Here is a 22,776-nt window from a genome sequence, read left to right on the forward strand (position 1 = left end):
GTGGTTGCAGCATGGGGATCTGTGCAGGAGATGGGTGCAAGGCATGAGGCACAGCCTGTGGAGGGGCAGAAGTAGCATGAGTGAAGGTGCAAGCTCATCCCGTATTATATGCCTTTTGAAAGTTGACACAATAGCAGAGGGACTCTCCTGCAGCAATATAGGAAAACCTACACTGTTACTTTTTGTTGCTCTGTTTTCCTGCAAAATTATGTAGAAGACTATGGGCTCCCTCTCCTCCTGAGATTGAAACAGGTGGAATTTCTGATCAATGTTTCTGAGGAGCTGAAAGAGGGACAGTGAGATGGTGGTATGTTGGGGGAATGGGAATGGGGCCAGATATGGTGTATGAAGGGCTGAAGACAGCTCTAATGTAGCTCTAAGCTTACACTTTGTCTCCCTTACCATACAGCATCCTGCTTTTCCAATTTCCTGAGCACATGAAGTTTCTATCATTCTTTGTAGGAGATACTGGGGTCTTCCCTTTTCTGTAAAAGTGGTGCTTTTCAAGATACCTTTTTCACACAGCTGCAGGAAGTCAGTAGGAATTCAGTTTAAGAAAGGTGGCTCAAAGTGCCATTACTGTGTTCTTTTTCTCTGCTGATATAAACATGCTGAGGTGGTGTTTGGATTCCTCTGCTGTTGGTGAGGACAACTTTGGGTCAGTCTTTGGCCGGTTTCTTTTATCAATTCTGTTTATTGATGGGCTTGTCGCTTGCCTGCCTGCTTGATTTCTTTCCCTTCTTATACTGTTTTTTTCACAGAAATTAAAAGCAAGCAATTCCACCCTCTCTCTCCCCAAGAGTGGCACCCAAGTATTTCCAGATACGATACAGCTACAAAGCTCAATGCGGTTGTTGGCTCTGTCAATAGCCTGGTGAATATGGACTTACTTCAAGCCACACCCATGATCTGGCATATTCCTGTTAAGAAACAGAAGTTTATAGGAACAGACTTTACTGCTGCTGCAGCATTTTTTATTACCCTAATGCACCATTAGTGTGCAACAGTGCCACCATGTAGAAGGAAGGCCTAAAGTCAATGCAAATGAGACCAGTTCTGGTTTCTGCTATCTTGGCCTCAGATTTTCATGTCCTCTGTAAGTGGGTGGGCTTTTGAAATGCTCTTGAAGCAGTTGTGGATCTTGGGGTGTCTAGCTTGGTGGGGTTTTTTGGTTTGGTTTGGGGGCTGGTTTTTTTTCCAGCTGCACGCATCAGGCCCTGTTGTTTTTTAACTTTAGTTTTGCTCCAGATGCAAACTCCGTGATCTTAATCAGCTGTTTTCCAATTAGCATGCTGTGGAGAGGAAGAGGATTGTATTTACAAAAGGTGGCTATTTTTCTTAAGTAGAGAGCAAAGTAAACCTTGGTTTACTTTGAGACCATCAGGTACAACTCAGCTCCTGAGGCTAAATATACCTGTGTTCTTCCTCCCCAGCTTTCCTGTGCCAGTGGATAGCATTTGGTGGGTCAGGACAGGGCTGGAAGTGATGAGATGAACACAAGGGTATTTCTTCTGCTGCATTGGCTTGCAAGGGCCCTTGAAATGTATAGTGTTTAAACCTCATTCTCTGCTGAATTTCTGAGTTTGGACAGCTTAGTTTTTGATGCTTCTGCACTGCAGCTTGTCATCAACAGTGCAAGCTGGAGGTAAAACACTACTGTTCTGACTGGATTTTTGTACTGGAGTTTTTTCACTGGCACATTTGGCTACAAAAGCTGCAAGTGAATGGCGAGTCATGCCCAGGCATGCCAAGGAGCTCCATTCAGGTGGTATCCCCATACTTAATCACTTTGTTCCAATCAGGGAGAAACATAGTTGAAACAAATGCCACTTCTGAGTGAGGAAGGTGGCTGAGCTGAGCTATGGAGAGCTCTGGATCAGTGGGAGCACCCGCAGTGGAAAGCACATGGATGTCAAACCAGTGAGATGTCAAGGGACAAAGAGCCATTGTGAGAACTGAGGTAAGAGGGGAGGCTTTGCCTGGCTCTTGCCCTTGATCTGAGGCTGGACATTTCTCGTGACCTACTCCATCCCTTCTTCCAGTTTCTCTGTGCGGTTTGATTTGCCCAGCTGGAGCAAATGGGAAGATGTCAGACTCCTACTTCCCTGAGATCATGGCCCTTGTCACTGCCCAGAGGAGCGGCATTGGCCACAGGACTGCTGATCCCATTGGCCTTGGAGGTCTCCACACACCCTTGGTGATGCCGGGGAAGCTCTCAATCACAGTCCCAGGGATGAACTTGACTAAGCAAATTTTGCTGCTGATGGGGTCACTGGGGATTTATTTAATGTAATTATTGTGAAGTTCCTGCAGGCCTGGCTGGGTGAGGAGTATATATGAATTTCCAAAACATTGGAGAGATCTTTGCATGCACTATTCCATTTTTTCGTACTAATTTATGGCAAGAAAACAAAATGTGAAGCAGATCAACAGGTTTTCTGCCAATGCTTCCAGCATTAGCTGTGATTCAGCCTTGAAGAGATGTTCAGAGATCCAATAAAACCTCTTCAGGATCTTGGTTTGAAAGGTGTGCAGGAACAGGGAGCGAGAGGTTCTTTACAATGTGATGCCTTCCCTTTCTCTTCAGGAACAGGGTTGATAAGTTCTGTTTCCTGCCTGCCTTTGAAGCTAGGTTTTTTTATGTATATTAAATAGTGCTCAGCCATATATTCTGACGTGGATGGGCTTGCAGGATGGATGGTAAGGAAGACAGGTCCACCTCTGTTCTGTCCCCCCTGCATAACCTTACACTACAGAGTAAGAGCAAAGTGCATATAAAATGCAACTTTTTGACCTCAGATGACATTTTTTTACCATTGTTCTCACAGCACATATGATAAACAGCCACTGTAATTCAGAGGAAAACATCTTAGAAATAGCATTTTAAGCAAGTCTTAATGTAATTCTTCCAACCTCTTTTGGGAAACTGAACTGTGTGTAGATGTAAAGTCAAACTATTTTTGACCCAATAGATATAGAATAGGTAGAAATGCAACCATAATTCCTTAGGTTACACATATGTCAGAGTTTATGATAGAGGCAAAGCTGCCCATAAACTTGTATAGAGTGGAGAGCAACAAAAAAATCTTCAGAGGTATCAAGTTAGATTCTAATCTCAGTTACAAGAGATGCAACTCCAGTGGTTTTGGTAAAGCTATTCCTAATGGATATGGGTCACTTAGGGCAGAATTAAACCCACCCAGTTTTACAAGTATTTAATCCCGGTTCATATGTAGTAATAGATGAAGGCAATGCCAGTTTGGTCCAAGTGCTTGAGGCAGCCTATGGACGTGCCAGCTGGAATCATCTGGCCACAGGAAAAGCAGAGATTCTCAGTTTTAAGACAGGCCTGCAGACTGTTAGACTGGACTCACGTGTTTATTCTAGGAATTATTTTCTCTAGCTTTTCTTTTCCCCTCAGTTTGGAGCAATTCCTCTCCCAGATTAGTGGCCAGAATATGGATTCAGGCTTTGCTAAGAGAAATGCTTGAGAGGATCTGTCTTGCTCTGTCCCTGGTCTTTTGGGGTATTTCAGCTATTTTTCCTCTGCTTTCAACATTGTGGTTTCTAAATGCCTCTCCTTTCCATGGCTACTGCAGACAAATTCCTTTTTCTCTCCTTTGAACTGTCTGACTAATAGACTGAGCAAAGTGAAAGTGAAGCCACTGTTAGACTACTAGTCTTTCAGTCAAAGTCACGTATCATCTGTTAGGAAAGCTGTCCAAGTCAAATGAGTATTTATGTGGAGTGGTTGAATTTAGTAGCTTAATGTCTGAATAGTAGCATTATTTTTTCCCATGCAAACATTCCAGTACTTCTTTCCAGCTTACCCACCTTTCCAAACAGGCCATTGTCCAGTGTTATCTCTGCAACTGCTGTCAGATAACACTGGACAATGTGCTAGTACGGTACAGACATTGGTTGGTTAATTATCAACTCCTCTATCAATATAGTTTTAACAAGGGAACTTGTCTTAATGGGATGACTCGTTAGGAAGTTAGCTTGTTTCCTCATTCTGCAAATGCTATTACTGGTTTTATGTTGATGACAGCGTGTTTTGGTCCAGATTTTGAGCTTAATGTACATCCACACTGACTTCACTGCAGTTCGCCTGTGCTTATAGGTGCCTGATGACCTGGATGGCAGCCTTTCACCATGCAGTAGTTAAAAAAGAAAACAAACAACCCACCCCCCAAAACACCCCCAAAATACACACACAAAAAAAAACCCCACACTCAAAAAAAAAAAAAAAAAAAAAAAAAGCTATTCCATTAAAACATTGGATTTATGTGCCATTGGAAGGTCCAATACAGAGCAAATATTTCCTTTTAAGTTTGTAAGCTGCCTGCTCAGAAAAGCAAATGTCTGAAGGGCAGAGTCTCCAAGATCAAGGCTGTGCAGCTAGCACCAAGCTGTATGATGAAGATACCAATGGCCAAACCACCAGTGACTGCAACAACACATGGTTTTTCTGGAACTTGTGTTTTCCGTGCTTTTGTCATACCTGCATTGTGTTGGCATCACTGTGCTGAAGGATGATTAGGCCTCTTAAAAGAGGGACCTGCATTTACTCTGAGGGAAGAGAGATTATTTTTCCAACACTGTTGCCTTTCCCAAACTTTCTTGCCTGAGGGGAATTGCGTTAGATTAGTGGGGCAAAATGAGAACTCCTGGGGTTGAAGGTTTGCTGGTGAACGAGCTCTCTTCTTCATGGCTGCATACACTTTTCTAGTATGTTACCTGTTTATCCAGATGAATGAGACTCCTTGAAGTAGCTCTAGGGCAAAGGAGGTTGCATTAGCTTTGAACTACTATAGCTTTCTCACCCTCAAACAATATAGTCCATCTCTTTTGAAGCTAGCAAGGGGTTTTAATAGCAAAATTAAAATCCAGAAGGAAATCCCAAACCCAGTGTTTTGGTAGTTCATTTCAGCAGCCATGATAGCCAATGTTCAGCCTGCCTGGTGAAAGAGAAGCCTGTGAAAATACCATTGGAGGCTGGGGGGATTTTAAAGGCTCCAGGTTTGTATGCAGCACTGACTGGAGACAGAAAGCAGCAATATATCAGGTCAGAACATGCCGTTATTTGCGGTGAGACTCCACAGTCCCGTTTCACTGGCACAACAATGAGTCTCCTGCCCTGTAAAGACGATCCTTGTGTTTTCTGTCATTCTGAGAGCTTTCCTTACATTTTGGCTGGAAGGCAACATATGTGGTACCTATTTCCATTTGCTGATAGGGGAAGAAGCTTCACTGAACACTCTATCTCAAAGCTTCTACTGAACAGTTTTCAAATGGAGCTCTATCCAACAGAATTATAAGCAATTTTAGTTGTCGCTGCTAACATGGACACAATCATATTTAAACCCAAGAGTTTGTTGTTAAGAGTTTTACCCTGCTGGTGCTGCGAGACTTTTTCTGAAGCAGATGCCTAATTCCAAGCAGAATTTACATTGCTTTGATAACCTGGCCCCTACATCCACCACACCCCTCTTTACATTTCCAGTTTGCTATTGAACTCCATAGTTTCATAACAGTAGTCTAAAAGCATGAACCTCATAACTCCACTTGCAGGTGAATGCCGCTCTCTTCGTTGTGCTGTACCGGGCACTGCCATGCTAGACCGTCTCCACGGTGTCACTGTCAGCAGACGGATGCTGTTTTACCTTGTGGAGAGACTGCACTATCAGTGTGTTTTCTGGTGCTGAGGATTAAAAAAGCTGCTTGCTCTGGGAGCAGATGGCCACCTCTCCACCCATCCTCTCAGGTATGGGGAGGCAGCCAAAAACTAGCTTAAAAGAGCAAAGCCTAACCTGTTCAAAGGAGAACAGAAAGGAACATTTTTCAAACAGCTTAATGAAGCACTTGTTAAGGACTGCCAGGGACAGATTTCCATTCTACACAGGATATTCATTAGAAAAGTAAACACCCTCCAGCACCATTTGTAGGAACAAAGCAGCTTGCATTTTATAACGAGGTGTTAATTTAATGAAGGAGGGGACTGGCAGAGATGCAGGAGGCAACTAACCAAATGACAGACACCTTTCCCTGGGAGGACAGGGCAGCTATGCTGTCCTGCTTTGCTATATGGTGGAGGAAGACGGGCACTGTGCACTGCACAGCAGGCAGGGATGGTCCTGGGCTGAGGAGCTGGGGGGATGTGGAGTATGTTGGCCAACATGCGATCATTGAACTGAGGCTCTCCAGAGCCAAGTGTCTCACCTGAAGAAGCAGGTTGCCTCAGGGCTGTGGTTTCAGGGTCACTTTTTGGGCACAAAGGTCTCTGGGATGTGTAGTTTCAATGCAGCTCATCTGTACAGCTTTGGGATTTGGGGATCTTACAGCTTCAACCTTCACTGACCCTGGGCAGCAATCCAAAAAGCCATGCAAGTGCGGGCTCCCCATGTTCCTGCTCTGTGTCCTGCTCCAGGGCCTAAAGTCCTGGGACTTTGAGTCTGCTGTCAAGGTCCCTGATGCTTATTGTGACCCCAGGGCAGGGTGAAGTAGCAGGTACTCAAGTTTCGGAAGAGGCAGCTATTTATTTATTTCACAAGGAAACAAATCATGTAGCATGGTTTCACATTTTTTCCCCTTAGAACGAAACAAAAAGTCCTGAGTAATTTCCTTTCTGTGGGAAATTATATTTCTGAAGCTAGTCCCCCCCACAAACACTCACGAAATGTCACAGCTTCTTGCAAAATAGAAGCGTGGCAGTTCAGCCATCTCCAGTCTGGTTAGGATGTCAATGGGTTTGTGACTTGCTGGCCAGAAAGAGCTAGTCCAAGGCTAAGGTACATTCACTGGTGGATCATCCCAAATTGATGCACAGCTCTGGGGTCACTCACAGGAAAGGGGGATGGAGAGTCCCAGCCTGCTTTTTTGGAGGGGTGCGAAACATCAGGAACATTTTGCTCTGCCACTGCTGGGGGACAAAGGTAATCTGTGTGCTCCCTAGATTAGCCAGATGTCACAGAGGAAGAGCTGGGAGGTGAGGGCGAGTTTTTCTGCATCTCCTGCCAGGACTTTAGCCTCAAGCCTATCCCTCATTTTCATACATGTGTGTTTCCCACCAGGAAATTTCTGCCAGAGCATTCAGCCTGCGCAGTTGCTCCCCATGGGGCCAGGGCCAAAGCTAACCTGCCCTCCCAGCTCCAGCAGAATGGGAGCGACTGAGGTGCTTGGCCGGGGAGGAGGTTTAGGAGTCAGAGGGAAAGCACATGACATGAGGCCAGGTCTTATTTAATGATGCTATCCTGTTTTTGATCAGATCATACAGTAGACTGGAAAGGAGAGCAAAAATAAGGCCACAGAAGAAATTCCGGCCATGAACCTATATAATCAGTCTGAATGTTGGCACAAATGAGGTCATTTCTCGTGTTTATATTTTTACATGTATTGTATGCTCCCCGTTTCTCCCCCTCGTGTCACTGTGATGTGAAGGGAATTTCCTGTGCATGCACGGTATTGTTGTCGCATAGCTTTTGTGAACACAAACCACTTCAAGTGGCAAGGAGAAATTATATGCTATTCTGGCAGTAAAAATACAAAGGAAAACTCCCACTCCCTCAAATCATTTTACTTCTGGTGGCTTGCTGAATATTTTATTAGAAGATTAGAAGGAGAAGAGGCTGCATTTAGCAGCTGCTGACAGGTTTCAGCACTCTCAGAATGCAGAGGTCAGCTCTTAAGCGCTGTAAATCAGCCAGACGTCACTGCAGCCTGGCCATGCTATGGCAGCTGAGGAGGAGGCTTGTGGAGGAGACCATTTGGAGCCCTCCTCTCCTAGTATATTGTAGATTATCTATCAGATCTACAAGCAAAAATCATATTGGAATGGTGAGTTTTTTCCTCACAGGCTCTTACCTTTAGGTGTATGCCACTCATGATAGTTGGACAAGTTGAAAATATGTGTCCCCTTTGGCTTCTGGTTCCCATGAAAATGAAATCTATGTATTTCTTTGGCTAGAGAATAAAAATTCTGGTTTGCACTGGGAGTGAAGGGTGATGGGGCACAAGGTCTGCAACCAGCATTCAGGTGCAGTCAGCCACAGGGTCCTTGTCAGTGGGCCAAATTAGGAGTGAGGCAAAATGGCTGCAATATTCTAGCAGAGTCCAATTAAAAGCAGATGTGCAAAGGAGAATTGCCCACTGCTCACCTCCTCAGTCTCAGCTGTGAAGCTGTTGCTTAAGGGCAGCAGAGCTTTCCTGCCGAGGGCAGGCCAATAAAGCCATCCTGGAGCTATGTCTCCCAAGCCTGAGGCCAAAGGGCATGCTGTGCTTTTAACACCAGAGCTGTGAAAATGTGCTGTTTAGGCTTGAGGAGAGTGAGCTATAACTGAGAGCAGCCCCAAGGCTGCTGCAATGGGCACATCTCCCCTCTCCCTCCATCCTCTGGCACCACATCCCCTTCCCCAGATGGTGTCAGTTTGGCAACACAGAGCTGGTGGCCAGGCTCCAGGCAGAAGCACAACTTTCCTTCCTATATGTACTGCCGATGTCCCACCTTAGCCTCTGAATTCAGGCAGGGCAGCTGTCACCAGTGATGTGACAGGCATGGGGACCGCACTGTGTTCCAGCAGCCAGACCTGAGAGCAAAACGGTGGTGCCCCAGACACTGTGATAATGTGCCTTTTCTAAAATTACGCTTGGAAGAGGCTTCAGAGTGAAAAAAAACCAACAACAGAGAAAGAAAAAAAAAAACCTGAACAAAAAGCCAACCCTCATGTAAACCCCAGGGCTGGAGGAATAAAAGCACCAGAAAACATTTATATTGGGCTCTCCTGATATCAACACAGATGAAATGGATCCCCATGCTTCCCTCCAAACCGCAGGCTCTAAAGTGGATTCCAAATCCCATCCCCGCTTTAATTTAAGGGCCTCCCAATTAGACCGTTGGATGCCTTTCAAAGCTTTGTATAAATTGGAGATTATGCATCTAGCAGCAGAGGCTTGTCTCCTTACTGGAGCAGCTACCAGCTGTAGCTTGCTGCCCAAGGAGCCCAGGCCTCTGGCAGGGAAATCTGGGGGCTGGACGCAGTGGCCCATGGAGGGCAGCTCCGGCCCCGCTGCCCTGGGGCTGGTGTCTGCTCCAGCCGTTCGGCATTAGAAAACCCTTGGAGCTGCCGGGGGGCTCAAAGTGGCAGGGCTATGGGAGTGAGCGATTTCTCCAGCACACTGACTGAAATGGAAAAATCTCAGGAGGGGAAAAAATAGTCCTTTCAAGTCGATTTGAAAAGTTTTTGCTGTTCTTCCTGTTTCTTCCTCCCCTGCACTGGCAATCAAAAAAATAACCCAAAAAACCTCATCACAGAACATGGCACAAATTCAATAGTTTTGGTCAAACTATTTTTCACAGTTAAAGATTTTTGTTGTTGTTGCCCAGACCAAGGATTCTCCTGTATTTTCCTAAGAAATAACACAATCCTAGGTGGTGGAAGCTTATTGTGGGAGAAGGAAGAACCAGAAGCTTTTCATTCCTGTGTGAACCTCAAGTGTTTTCTACCGTCCCTCTTGCACCCTTCCCTCCTGTCTGCCATTCCTCCAGGGTCTGCACCCACACCTCAGAGGCTAATGAGCCATTAGTGTTTTCTCCAGGACTGAGCTCTCCCATGTGTGAAGGCAGATGCAGGGAGATGTCCCAGTGGGATCTGGGGTAAGAGAGCTATGGGCACAGCCACCTCCCTGCAAGTACTGGAGCAGAGACCAATGAATGACTTATTTAACAAAGGGTCTTCAAGGATGGCTGGAAAATGCCATCTTAAAGTGGCTGGTGGTGTTGGGTAGCTGTTATGCTCTTATGTTTCTCCTGTTGCTCACCAGCTCCATCATCTCCCATCTGCCCTCCCTATGCATTACAGCTGCTGGACTGTCAGGTCCTGTCTCGATCTGCTTGGAGATAAAGAGCTTCCACTTGTAGTACTTTGGCTTTCCAAAGAAATGTACCAAATCAGGTGAAGATAGATAATTTTATTAAGCTTCATAGATGGAAATGCAATCATTGCCCTAATTTTAAATATTTGCAGCCAGGCTTCTGAGCCCAAACTCAGTCAGAGTGGACCAGCTCATTGTACTGGCATTAACTGGCTTCAGTGAGTGAATTAATTTAATAATTAATGATTAAGTGACCAAGTTTACCAAGGGGCTGGAAAGTCATTTTCTCAGGCATTTCTACATGAGTTTGGGTCTGGAATGCCCAAGGAGCTGGAGGGAATCTGCCCTGGGTGGCAGAATCCTCACTTTTTGGACCAGTTGATGGGTGCCAAACACAGGACTTGATTACAGCAAATTTTTCTTTTTTTTTTTTTTTTCCAGCTCTTTAAAGTAATTTTTTTTATGGTCAAATGCCCTCTTTGTCATAGTTCAAATTAGGACAGCCTTTTTTATTATTGGTGCAGGAGTGGAGCACTTACAGGATGGCTAATTTGCTGCTACAGCTAATGCCAACTGCGCCTTGAGTGAAGGATGGAAGACAAGACTAAGCTTTAAGTTCTTTTTTTCTTATGCACAGGAATATCCTATTTTTATCAGTCTTCCCTTGAAACATGAGAATTTTTCTTAAAAAAAAACAACAGGCAGGAAAAATTACCCATAAAACCCAAAGGATAAATCTGTGTCTCTTTTAATGTAAAAACCACGATGTCACCATTAAACTGTCAAATTATCCTCTGTTTAATTTCTATATAAATTTTAAAACTTTCTGCAGACAGCCAATAAACCTCAAGGTGATAGGACCTGTTTCTGCTTCCGTTGAAGTTGGTGGCAAACCTCCATTTATTTCGGTGGGTAGGATCAAACCCCCAGCACATAAATAATCAGGCACTGAAGGTGCTCTGTGATTCTTCCATCCATATCTTTCCCTTCCTCTTAGAAAACTACTGACGTTGGGCCAGACACTGATCTTATGCACAGGCTGGGAGCATTTTCCTTCCTCCCTTCCCTTTCCCTTCCCTTTCCCTTCCCTTTCCCTTCCCTTTCCCTTCCCCCCTCCCCCCCTTCCTTCCTCCCTTCCTCCCTTCCTCCCTTCCTCCCTTCCTCCCTTCCTCCCTTCCTCCCTTCCTCCCTCCCTTCCTCCCTTCCTCCCTTCCTTCCTCCCTTCCTCCCTTCCTCCCTTCCTCCCTCCCTTCCTCCCTTCCTCCCTTCCTTCCTCCCTTCCTCCCTTCCTTCCTCCCTTCCTTCCTCCCTCCCTTCCTCCCTTCCTTCCTCCCTTCCTTCCTTCCTTCCTCCCTTCCTTCCTTCCTTCCTCCCTTCCTTCCTCCCTTCCTTCCTCCCTTCCTTCCTTCCTTCCTTCCTTCCTTCCTTCCTTCCTTCCTTCCTTCCTTCCTTCCTTCCTTCCTTCCTTCCTTCCTTCCTTCCTTCCTTCCTTCCTTCCTTCCTTCCTTCCTTCCTTCCTTCCTTCCTTCCTTCCTTCCTCCCTTCCTTCCTTCCTCCCTTCCTTCCTTCCTCCCTTCCTTCCTTCCTTCCTCCCTTCCTTCCTTCCTTCCTTCCTCCCTTCCTTCCTTCCTTCCTCCCTTCCTTCCTTCCTCCCTCCCTTCCTCCCTTCCTTCCTCCCTTCCTCCCTTCCTTCCTCCCTTCCTCCCTTCCTTCCTTCCTTCCTTCCTTCCTTCCTTCCTTCCTTCCTTCCTTCCTTCCTTCCTCCCTTCCTCCCTTCCTTCCTCCCTTCCTCCCTTCCTTCCTTCCTTCCTTCCTTCCTTCCTTCCTTCCTTCCTTCCTTCCTTCCTTCCTTCCTTCCTTCCTTCCTTCCTTCCTTCCTTCCTTCCTCCCTTCCTCCCTTCCTCCCTTCCTTCCTTCCTCCCTCCCTTCCCTCCCTTCCCTTCCTCCTTTCTTTCTTTTATTTCCTTTCTTTCCTTGCCCCCACCCCCACCCCCATGTGGGTTTTGATCTCTCCCTTTGAAATGGAAGCAAATTCCCTGCAGGGTGCTCTGTGATCACTTGTTGGGTGTAGTTGCATGCTTTCACTTCTTGCTGTAGGTGAAATGGCTCATGTGCAATGATATTAACTCTCTGCTAGGCAGCCCGATGCAGCAGGAGCAGTACACTGCATTCCTTCTGTTTTCCCAGATTCTTAGCAGAATAGGCAGCTTCCCCCAACCCCATAAAACCTTGGTAAAGCACAAGTGTGTGCAGCGCTATGAGAATACAAGATCTATGAGAGGCAATGTTTTAGGGAGAGCCAGATCTTGGACAGGCCCATCTGTATAGTTAGCCTGGGTTAGTTGATCTAAATAAAAGATATTACCTCGTCCTGCAAATTTGTGCTCAATCTAATGGTTTGTTGTCAATTATGATTTACTTGCCATAGAAGAAAATGTCATTTCCCCTTGGTTTCACTGGAATGAAGCAGTTGGAGAGGGTAGTTGAAGAGAGAAATTACAGTGGTGGGGTAAGCATTGGGGAAAAAAAAATAACCAGACTGTTTTAACAGGGGAACTATGGTTAGGTCCAGCCCAGAGAAGTATGTAAGAATGTGCTTGTGATTTGCTTCCAACAAAATTTTTAAGCCTATACTTAACTATAAGCACGTGCTGAAATACTCATCTGGAGGTAAGCCCTGGCTGGCAAGACTGAAAGAAACAGAGATCACATAATCAACTTCCAAAGCAAGAGCCTAATCCTACACAGTCAGCTATTTTGGGGGAGTTTCCAGGAAGGCAAAGAGGTTGCAGGAGGTGGATCTGCATGTCTGATCTTACAAATTTCCTGGCAGGTGCAAAAGCGACTGCTCTGAACAATACTAGAGGTGTTTGCAGGATTGGCCTGAAGGCTTTGTCTGCAGCAGAAGATGAGGTTAACAGGCTATTTTAAACAAACAAATAGCCCCACCTCCCTCCAAAAAGTTCATGAAGATGGCCCCTGTGGTGGTAGTATGATTTTAAAAAGATTTAAGCAGGTTTGCATTGAAACTGTTCCTATACCTTTAGTAAAAAATTAGTCTTTGCTCCATTTTCTCAATCAGTTTTGCAAATTCATATCCCAAAGTCATATCTGTATTAGGGAGTCACTCTTGGCATCTCTTCTTACACCCCCATGGATTTTCATATTGTTTGAAATGAAATACCAAGTGACACTAAGCAATTCTTTAAATGATGTTTACTTATTTAGTGGGACTTTTAACTGGAAATTTTCCAAATAATTACGCTTATAGAATTTGTGTGTGTGTGCATGCATGTGTGTGTATGTGTGTGCAATGGGGTAAACCGTGCTTTTTACTTGTGAAAAAAAGCGTGTGCACACAGATGCACAAAATAATGGGGAAGAAAGGAAAAGGAAAAGCATTTGCTTATGGATATGAAATGCAATTCTGAAAACTAGTTTTATTTTAAGCCCTTGGCGAACGTTACAACATTAATTAATGTAAAGCCATTTCTTACCATCTGTGAAATACAGGACTGTGTTTATAGCAGAGAGACAAACAAACACAAAAGGAGAGAAAACAAGATTGGTGTGGGTCTGCTGCTGTGTACTGCTGAGGTGGCCAAGGTCTGCTTGGGGCCACAGATAGGTATTTAACAAGAAGGCTGGAAAAGGAGGCTTTGGGTACTCCACACTTTGTCAAAACTAGGTTTAAGGTCCTGTTTTCATTATGAAGGCTTTTGGCAAAGGCAGAGTTGATGAAGCCACTGGATTTCTTCTATCTAGTGGAGATGTGAGGGAGGTGATTGAAGTGTTTCCAGGTGTTTCTGGCTTCAGAGAAAACTCGGGAGAGTTTTCAGCTTGCTGGTGGTTTGTACACTAGACCCGGGGTTCGCCAGCACTTGCTGTCCTCCCAGGCTGCTTGGGCAGCACGTGAGTTTGTTCTGCAGCAGGCACAAACCCTGTCAGTGCTGATATAGCCTGACCCACCCCCAAAGACAGGTGGATCACTCTAACCACCCAAGGCTTTGCTGCCAAAGCGCGTGACAGCTCTAGGAATGACCTCTGCATTCAGTTTCAACCTCTGATTTAGCTATAATTGCATTGAAGAATAAGCCACTCATTTCTAATCCCCAGCAGTGTGTTTGTGAGCCAGGCTGTGTATGTCTCAATATTAAATAATAAGGTGGGATAACATGGGTGATCATCATATGGCATTAATATAGTTGTAAGGCACTGGGTACTAAGTGGGTCCTATGCAGTGTTTCAGCAAAGACCTCGCCTTTGGATTTTCATGGAGATGATGATCTACAGAAAAGGTAACATGCTTTAAACAATGGAAGTTATCTACAAGTATGTTCAGGAAGGCCTGGGGCTTTCAGATGCAAATACAGAAATATATTTAACATCTTGACTTCTATTCTTTTGTCATAATACAAAGTGGAGAGACAATGTTTAGTAAATGTTTACATCTTACAAAGGGGAGTTTTGCAAATTACATTGTAGCTCTTTGGGAGGAACCAGGAAAGACGGCAGGATGTTAACAACATAAAAAAGAATAGCAATAAAACCCACCCCTAATATTAATTGTCTAAGAGGAAATTCATATATCTCTCATCAGGACATTTCAGACTCTGCTTTGCATTGCTGGAAGCCTGAGAACACTAATCGTTTTTTGGCATGGAGAAGCAAGTTCTTGCATACTTGAAACATAACTCATTTACAGTAGTTTTGATGGATGCTTATAAGCAACATGGAGAACCTCCCAAGTCCCCTTGGCTTGCTGAGCATCAGAGCTAAGAGCAGGCCCAAGCTGCAGAGTTCAGATATAGATTTGGCTCGGCCCCTTGACGTGGGAACTAGAGAGGATTGTTCTGATTAAACACCTCCATTCATTTTTGGTCCTAAGGTTGGCTGTGTTATGCAATGAAAATCTATCAACAGGTTTCCTTGTGAATAGTGCACCTGAAAGGATTCTTGAAGAATCATTTGCACCAGCACCATGTCATGGAGCCATCAAAATAGCTCTTCAGCAAGGTGGCAACAGGTCACCCTTCCTGAGGATCTGAGCCCTGGGCATTGTGAAGGTTGATCTAGTGCTGGCAGGTTAAATGAAGACGGGTGCCTAAGCACTTCAGGGCAGTCTTGGGAGGGAGGTGTAGCCCAGAGAGCTGCAGCCTGGTCCTTTTCCTGACTGAAACAGCAGCTGAGAGCCGCCATGCGCTGGGGTCAGGTGCAGACTCAAAAACCAGGCAATGACATTGTGGAACATGGGTGACAGGGGAGAGCATGGGCTAACCTGTAAGAATTAGCCACCGAACTCTGTGTGTGTATTTGTGCATACGTGTGTGTATGGAGCAAGGTGGAACAACAGGTTTGTGGCTGCAGTGAAATCCTTCATCGCTGGCCAATGCCAGACATCATTTAAAAGCCTCAGTTGTTGATGTTATTTACTTAGACATGAGGCTTTGTCCCGTGTTTCAGTTTCTCCCACAGACTGCTATTCAAAGGTGAGTTTGAAGATGAAGATTAGCAACATGACACTAACTCTTGTGGACAGTCCTTTCTTCTCCCCAGACCCCATCCCATTTCTCCTGGTGCCCAGAGAACAAAACCCTGAGCAAAGTGATCTCCATGGGCAGTTTCTCTTACTGATGGAAGCTGTTACATTTCTGCTAAATGATTTTCATTTCATGCTGAGTAAAATCCTACAGATTTGCAATGAATTACCTTTTGGTTACATCATCTTGTTGGGAGGAAGAGGAATGGGGTTATGAACTGTGTGGCTGCCAAGGAGTCCTGCATGTAACTCATGGTGTGGCTATGTATACGGAGGATGCAAAGGTTTCTACAGGAAGACTGGAAATCCGCTTGTGGAGGTATAGAGGAGAGGATGCCAAATGCTTCAGAGGCAGATTTTTTCTTTCCCACAGGCTACCTAAGTGCCAGTGCACCGTCCTCCTTCCAGGTGAACCAGAGATGTGGTCTTCATTTTCCTCTGTAGTGTAGCTCTCATGCTGTTTTCATAGCGTACTTACTCCTGTTCTGCATGTACCACCCCTATGAAACCCTGCAGAAGCGTGTTCCAGTAGTTAGATAATACCTAAAATCTTTTGCCCCAGATTTTTTTCCCCCTGTCTCTCTTTCTATTCCTTCCTTTCCTTTTCCTCCCCTCCCTTTCCTTTCATCTGTCTTCCTCTGAGCACCTGTTCTCCCTCCCCATGCACGGCTGCCCGACTGTCATTCATTGTGCTGCACATCTCTCCTGGTGGCTGGCAGGAGAACTGCAGCAGTCTCTTCCTGCTCCACCCTTGCAGGAGGTTTTAGAGCCCTGCCAGGGAGCTGCAGACTTACTGCTTGCTGACTTGTAAGGGCAGGTGAAATGCTCTAAACTCCACCTAGTAGCAAGGAAGGTGGAGGACCTCCGTGGCTGAGAGGCTTTGCAGAAGACAGGTCTGGAGGGAAGGAAACCTTGGAGCAGTCAGGGCTGTGCAGGAGGCTTGGGCTGAAAGCTGTGGACACTGCCAGTGGGTTTTCCCGCTTGTTTAAAATGATTGGTGCTTTGGTACTTAAACAAATCAGACCAAATGGCTATAGTATTTAAAAAAAACAAGATAGGACCATACAAAGGTTGTCACCAGCCTTTGTCTCATTTTCATGTTCATTATGGTGTTAACCTTAGCAGAAATTTTCATCTCACGTCAGCCCAGGACAAAACCCAGATGCAGGCACAGAGCCTGGCTTCCACAGTCAGTCCTGTAATGCCAGCGAAAGATTGGGTCAGGGGAGAAATGCCTGTCTAGCAGCTGCTGCCCATGAAGCAGCACTGCAACTTTTTAGCGATACCAGGGTATCGGTGAGTTATGCTGGCCCTGTCAGCCCACGCGGTGTCCTTGTTACTTCTCAGCCTTAGGAGACAAGCTGCAGGGTTTACTAAAGGACCTCTTTTGCTAAGTGTGAAGGAACAGGAAAATGGCAAAACTAGCTGGGCAGTTTTCTGAGGTACTGATAACCGATCTCCACAAAGGCGTTTTCATATTCTGTTAAAGAAAGTGACTATCATTTCTCCTCCTCTGCACCCCTCACACCCCAGCTCTTTTTTCTTGCTGGCAAAAGAGTATAAAGTATTGAATAAAACCCAAAACCATAACAGAAGAGGAAAGAGTTGAAAACTTACCAGACTTACTTTATTCTCATTTGAATAACAGCAAAGGACTTTATTTTTACTGTTTGTTTGTTTGTTTCAAATGAGGTTGCAAAAAACTTCTCCTGGTATAAAGGATAGTAAAAAATGTAACTAATGATAGAAACAAAATAAAATTCTAATAATCCAAGGTGAATATTGGCTAAGATGCTCATAATCATATAAAAAAATTAATGAGATCCTCTAGGATCTTTCATGAACACAGCCGAGCTCAGAGAGCCTTTTGCAGCACAGCCAGAGCCTCCTGTAGCAATGCTATGCCCTTACAAACTGGGAATGACCTACAGAATCTTGCATCAAGTCACCAAAAATATTTTCTGACTTTTTTAGTCCAGGAGATTTTTTTTTTCTTCAAGGATCGTCCTCCCAGGTATTGGTCTTAGAGAGACTCGCTCACATCAGGCTATGATAATGTGGCAGCTGGGATAAGTAGTAGATAGAGGACACTTAGGACATCTGAATTCCAATGTGATTGGCACCAGGGATTTTGTTGGTTTTTTGGGTTTTTTTATTGCATCAGGACAAAATTTTAAAAATCTTCTAAATTGGCTTAAAGGCCTAAAGTAGCATTTTTAAAAGCAATTGAATATTTAGGCTTTGGCCTCCCTCTGATTTTCTGTGGGAGAATATCAAGTCAAATATTCAGAAGCATCACAGTTCTTTAGCCAAACTTCTTGTGGGCACTTGGTAGGTTTCCCTTCCCTGTTTCTAATTTGGTTTATACCCCAAAGCCAACTGGTTTTTGCTATTCATTCTGTGGGTGGGAAAGCTTGTGAGAAGGTATTAACAGCTATACATCCCAGTCAAGCGATTTTCTTCTCTGAACTTTCCTAGGTGCAAGGAGGAAATTCTTCTCCAAATCAACAACATGTTTTCAGGCTTTTGTTGTTGTTTTTTGTCAGGCAGATCTAAATCAGGAAACCTGAGTACCTGGAGAAGGTTCAAATGCAGACCGAGCTTCAGGTCTCAGCTTGGACTGAACATATATTAATAACAAATACAAATCTTTCATCAGTGCAGCTATCCGACATGTTATTAATACGTGAAATATTGTTTGTTACGTAGGGACTGGTGTTCTGGTTGCTCTGCTCAGTGGCACATGTACGGGATAAGTGATTCCTGCCAGTTTAGGGTAGCCTTCACCTCTCGTTTGTTCTCTGGTTCCCAGCTGAAGTTGCCAGCATGGATGCTGCAGTCACCAGCCTTGGTCATGTGTCTGTTTGTCAGGGGTAGGGTGCGGCCTCCGAACCCCTCCATTGTGGTGGCGGACATTGAGCATCAAATGAGACTTGCAGCTATTAGCAACAGATGCGTTAGCTGCAAAATGAGATAGTTATGGGCAAGCTGGAGGGTCGCTGGGGAAAAGTCTACGAACCATATGCTAGTGAGGGAGCCAAGGGCTCCTGACCTCCACCAAGTCATCCCACTTTCATGTCCATAATTACTGGCTGCTTATAGGCACTCACTGTGATCCCACCTCTTCCCACTTTACTCAAGAGGAAGAGCTACACTTCAAAGCGCTTCTCTCTCCTTCATTGCTGTTGACTTTGTTTTGGGAAAGGTTTATGCTTCTTCTTTAGCTATTAAAGAGGAGCTAGTGATCTGAGCTTGTCCCTGGTGAAAGCAGGGCTCTGACCCTCTGTTCATACTCCTTCACTCGCCAGCTCACCAAGAGTGACCAGTCACCTCCTAAGAAATGGGTATCTCCTTTCCAGAGACAAAGGACAGCTGAGCCTCCATCTGACCTTGGTGGGCAGGCTGACTGTCAAGAAGGGATGTAAAAAATATGAGGATAACCTCTTGGGGTGAAGAGGCATTGAGGAATCTTCTGTGTCAAGGCTTACCCAAGCTTGCTTTGCCTAAGCCGGCTTGTTTGCTGTCACCCTCTGAAGCCCCCAGTGATGATCACTGAGAGGTTAATGGGGTTGCCAAGGGTTTGGATCAGTGTAGTAATTCCTGTAGCAGTTCTCCAGTCTGGAGGAATGTGTGCTCCAAACACAACAGGGACCACATAAAATAGCTTGTTGTTTTTAATCAAATTGTATTTTGTGCTAATACCACAGTTTCATCCTTCAAGAAGAGATTGGTGACCAAAACTTTAACTACATTTCCAAATTAAATTTGTTAAAATGCTGCCTCCAACAGGTGGGCTGAGCCCATGGCCAATATTCAGTTTAAAGTTCAATTCAGTGATGATGGTTTATGGCTGATAATTAATTTAGCAAGCTACTGGTTAGGCTTTGATGCTAATCATTTTAAGTATCATAGGTTCTGATTCACAAGGCAGTAATCACAGGTCATTATTACTGACATTTTTAGGTTAAGTTAAAAATCAGCTTTTAGGCTTAGAGCAGCATGCTCTGAAATGGAACACCTGTGTGATGCCTTAACAGACAATTGAGGGAAATTAGCCCCCTTAATTAAATGAGCTACAACTGTGCATTGTTTGATGTGACGCTGACCAAAAAAATGGTATTTGCACCTTTAGACAGCAATTTTCTATAGCTGAAATGGGACACCAGTTGGAAAAAATGAGCCCAGGTTTTGCAAAACAGTAGTGACTTTCCTTTGAGATATTGTGGTCAGTGCCCCACACACTGCTCCAGGAATAAGTTGAATCAAAAGTGATTTTGTTGGCTGGACTCTTAAATGGGCTAAAACGGGATCGGCAGAGCTGCATCCATGTGCTGGCTTTGTGTTTTAGATAAACACACACACAAACCCAGTTTTCTGACACAGTTTCGATGACAGGAGACAGAAAGCAGATTTTTCACCTGTCTCCCAACTTCTGCAGGCAGGCTTCAGCCTGTGCCTCTGCCATGTTCAGCCGCACCACCGGTGTTCACAGAGGGATGAAGCAGTTTTAACTGGATTAGCTTTCACTGTTGAGAGAGCTACGATAGCTGTGACTGTTCCCTTCACCTGTGGTGCTCGGGGTCCTCCATCTCCTCTTCCAGCTCAGAGCAGGTTATGGCTGTGCTGGTCCCTCTCAAGCACTCCTGAGACCTTGAGACAGCACAGAAACGCACTTGTCAAGAGGCATTTCCCTCTGGCCTCATGTTACATGGGTGCTTTGCAGTCTGCAGTTCCTTTCCAGGTGCAATGAAAGGTATTAGTTTTAACAGACAGAGTTTTGAATAGGATGGTTATTTCCATAGAGACTATTCCACTTTCTTTAGCTTAGGTTATCTGAGGTATAGGAACAAGTACCTTGCTTAATTGGGAAGAGTCGGGTATTTGCATTTCAATGGGACCTTCTAGGTATAGAATCCAGTGAAAAGCATCTGCAGGCATGTTTGTGTGGGATTTTGATCCCTTTGCATCTCACAAAGAATTGACAGATATTTAATTCTAAGAGGGAAGGAAGTATGATAATTTATTCATCTCTAAATGTAAAGTTTCCTTACAAGGCAGTAGGGAAAGCTTAAATAATTTGCCCAACAGCATAGCCCGAAATAGGACAGAGATACCAACCTCTAATCCTTACCTGCGGCCATAAGATCATCTTTCTTCTCTTGATCATAATGAAAACGCAGAAGCTGCTTGCACTGTTGTGCAGGAAGGTGGGATGGGGCACTGCGCTGTGGGGACAGATTAGGATTATGAGGGGCAGCACCTGGCATGCAGGGGCCAGGGAAAAGCAAATGAAATGGTCACCAAACCTGTCCGCCTGCCACAGCCCAAAGGCAACGCGCTCTTCCCCGCCAACACCTGCACGCAGGGTGTTCAAAACAGAGAGCGGACTCTTGCTGGTGTGACAGGGCAGGAGTGTTCTGAGGCTCTTGCCTTTCAGACTGGGTTTTTTGGGTAGCCTGTGGTACCTTCTGGCAGGTCGCTCTTGAGACCTCTGGTAACGCAGGTGTGGAATGGTGAGGAACTGCCTCCAGCGTCTTCCCAGTATCAGGTCCACCCAGGAGCTGAACAGCCATGGTTTTCCTGGTTTTGTTCTTGGTGGGCTTGGAGGTCTTCCCTTCTGGTTTTTCAGATGCTCCAGAGCCTCCGGCCAGACAAAACAAGCCTGGTTCCTGCAGCACATGTTTTGGTACATGTCCATTTAAAGATATATCTATTTTTCTCTTCCACCTGTCCAAAATGGGGCTGGGATTGGCTTTCTTTTTTGAATGAGCCTTAAAAAAAAAAAAGAAAATGGAATCCCCCCCTTCTAAAAATTGTGTCCAGCTGAGGTTGTTTTGCCTCATCAATATGTACCTAAATTTACAAAACTAGTCTGGATTGTTCTGATAAATCTCTTGAAGACAACCAGGACAAAAAAGGGGACTATTCAACTGAAATCGTAACAAGGAAATATGCAAGAACACCTAGAATATGAAACACCAGAACTGCAAAACTGAGCTAAAGATTCAGTGTTTGGATTTTTGTGTCTGGAAATACCGGCAGATCCCAGTTTATTAAGTTCTGAAAAGAAAAATAATAAGTGGATCCAGGCTTTCAGTTGTAAGTCTCAGAGCACTTCACAAATGTGCTATGCATGCAATAATTCCCCCTCCCCCCCTTAAGAGAGAGAGATATGGGGAACTACGGCACTGAAAAGTGTGCCGGTATGACACAGCCACAAATGCATCTTTTTGAATCTCGCTCCATTGCTTTTGCTGCTGGGCTACACAGAAGTGATTAGTTGGTTGCCAGTGGTGTATCTGGGTATAAACAGAATTCACTCCATCACCTGGGAATTGTGGGTGGTGGGAAGTTCTGGCTGATGGGGCTGTGGATTAAGTGTGTCGATGCTGGAGGATAGGGTGTTCCTGTACAGAGAGAGCCCTCGACTTAGGAATTTGCTCCTCACAAAGGTATGCCAAAGCCCTGAGGCTTCCTGCATTTAGGGTGTGATGTAAGATACAGCTCTTTGTTGAGAGCTTTTCTCCTGACATCCTTGCAAGCCAGGCAGATGTGTGGATATCTTCTAGTAGTTACTCCTGGAAGGAAACATTATTGGATATCCTAAGGGGTAAACAATGCTCAGAGCTGAATTAAGAAGCTTTGTCTCTGTTTACCCTAGTTCTGTATGCGCCGCTCACTGTTTTATTAGCAGTGGCCAGTTTTCAGTGTTGACTCCCAGACCTGCAGTGGTGTCCTCTTTGAAATCCAGAAGAATGAGGAATTTGCCAAGACCTCAGGTTTCACTCCAGACCCAAAGCTCAGATCACAGTCAATGAAGGAGCTACCAAGGGGAGATGGGAATGGATAGCTTGGAAGTGAATGCAACAAGCAATGGGGCTGATGCTGGGCTCCATGCACAGCCCTACTCCAAAGGCCAACTCTTGGCCAGGAGGCATTGCCCCATCAGCACCTTGTAGCCAGGAGAGCTGGAAGCTGATCAAGCTGGTGGCCTCCCCTGACTACTGCAAGCAGCCATGACCTGCAAGGACAAGGTGAGCATACCCTGCATGGTCCTTGTGCTGCCACTCACCTTTGCAGGTGTCCATTGTTGTTGCTCTTCTCCTCCAAAAGCTCTGTAGGTTCTGTACAGGCATCTTCTGCTTTTGTAAGGTGTTAATCAAGCTTGGAGGTAACTGTTTCTTCTGTAGATTCTTTGGTAAGTGACAGAGCTCCTGGTTTGTGATGAGGGAGATACAAAAGCCGCTGGCTAATGTTGTGCATAACTTCATGTCTCCCTGTACTCTCTCCCTTGGCTTGTTTGCTTTGTTTAGTTTGCAGTGCAGGACAACTGCTTCTTATTAATCTGTGCGTTGCATTTTCCATCC

At 45.1% G+C, this 22,776-nt stretch overlaps 1 protein-coding gene and 1 long non-coding RNA gene across 8 annotated transcripts in view; one reads left to right on the forward strand and one right to left on the reverse strand.

The window, feature by feature from the left end:
* The window catches only part of BMP2 (bone morphogenetic protein 2), a 123,193-nt gene that overhangs the window by 25,798 nt on the left and 74,619 nt on the right, over positions 1–22,776 (forward strand). The gene's annotated exons all lie outside the window — the stretch shown is intronic.
* LOC142054953 (uncharacterized) lies at positions 19,066–22,744 on the reverse strand. Of its 2 annotated transcripts, none has more exons than XR_012659739.1 (4): positions 22,482–22,744; positions 20,875–21,180; positions 20,541–20,634; positions 19,066–20,059 (listed from the first exon to the last, which is right to left on the reverse strand). It is a non-coding gene; the product is annotated as an uncharacterized LOC142054953 (long non-coding RNA). The 2 variants fall into 2 exon arrangements; XR_012659738.1 differs by having other exon boundaries at positions 20,875–21,078; positions 22,482–22,735.

This window comes from Phalacrocorax aristotelis, chromosome 3 (assembly GCF_949628215.1).
Source record: "Phalacrocorax aristotelis chromosome 3, bGulAri2.1, whole genome shotgun sequence".
Taxonomy (NCBI): Eukaryota; Metazoa; Chordata; class Aves; order Suliformes; family Phalacrocoracidae; genus Phalacrocorax; species Phalacrocorax aristotelis.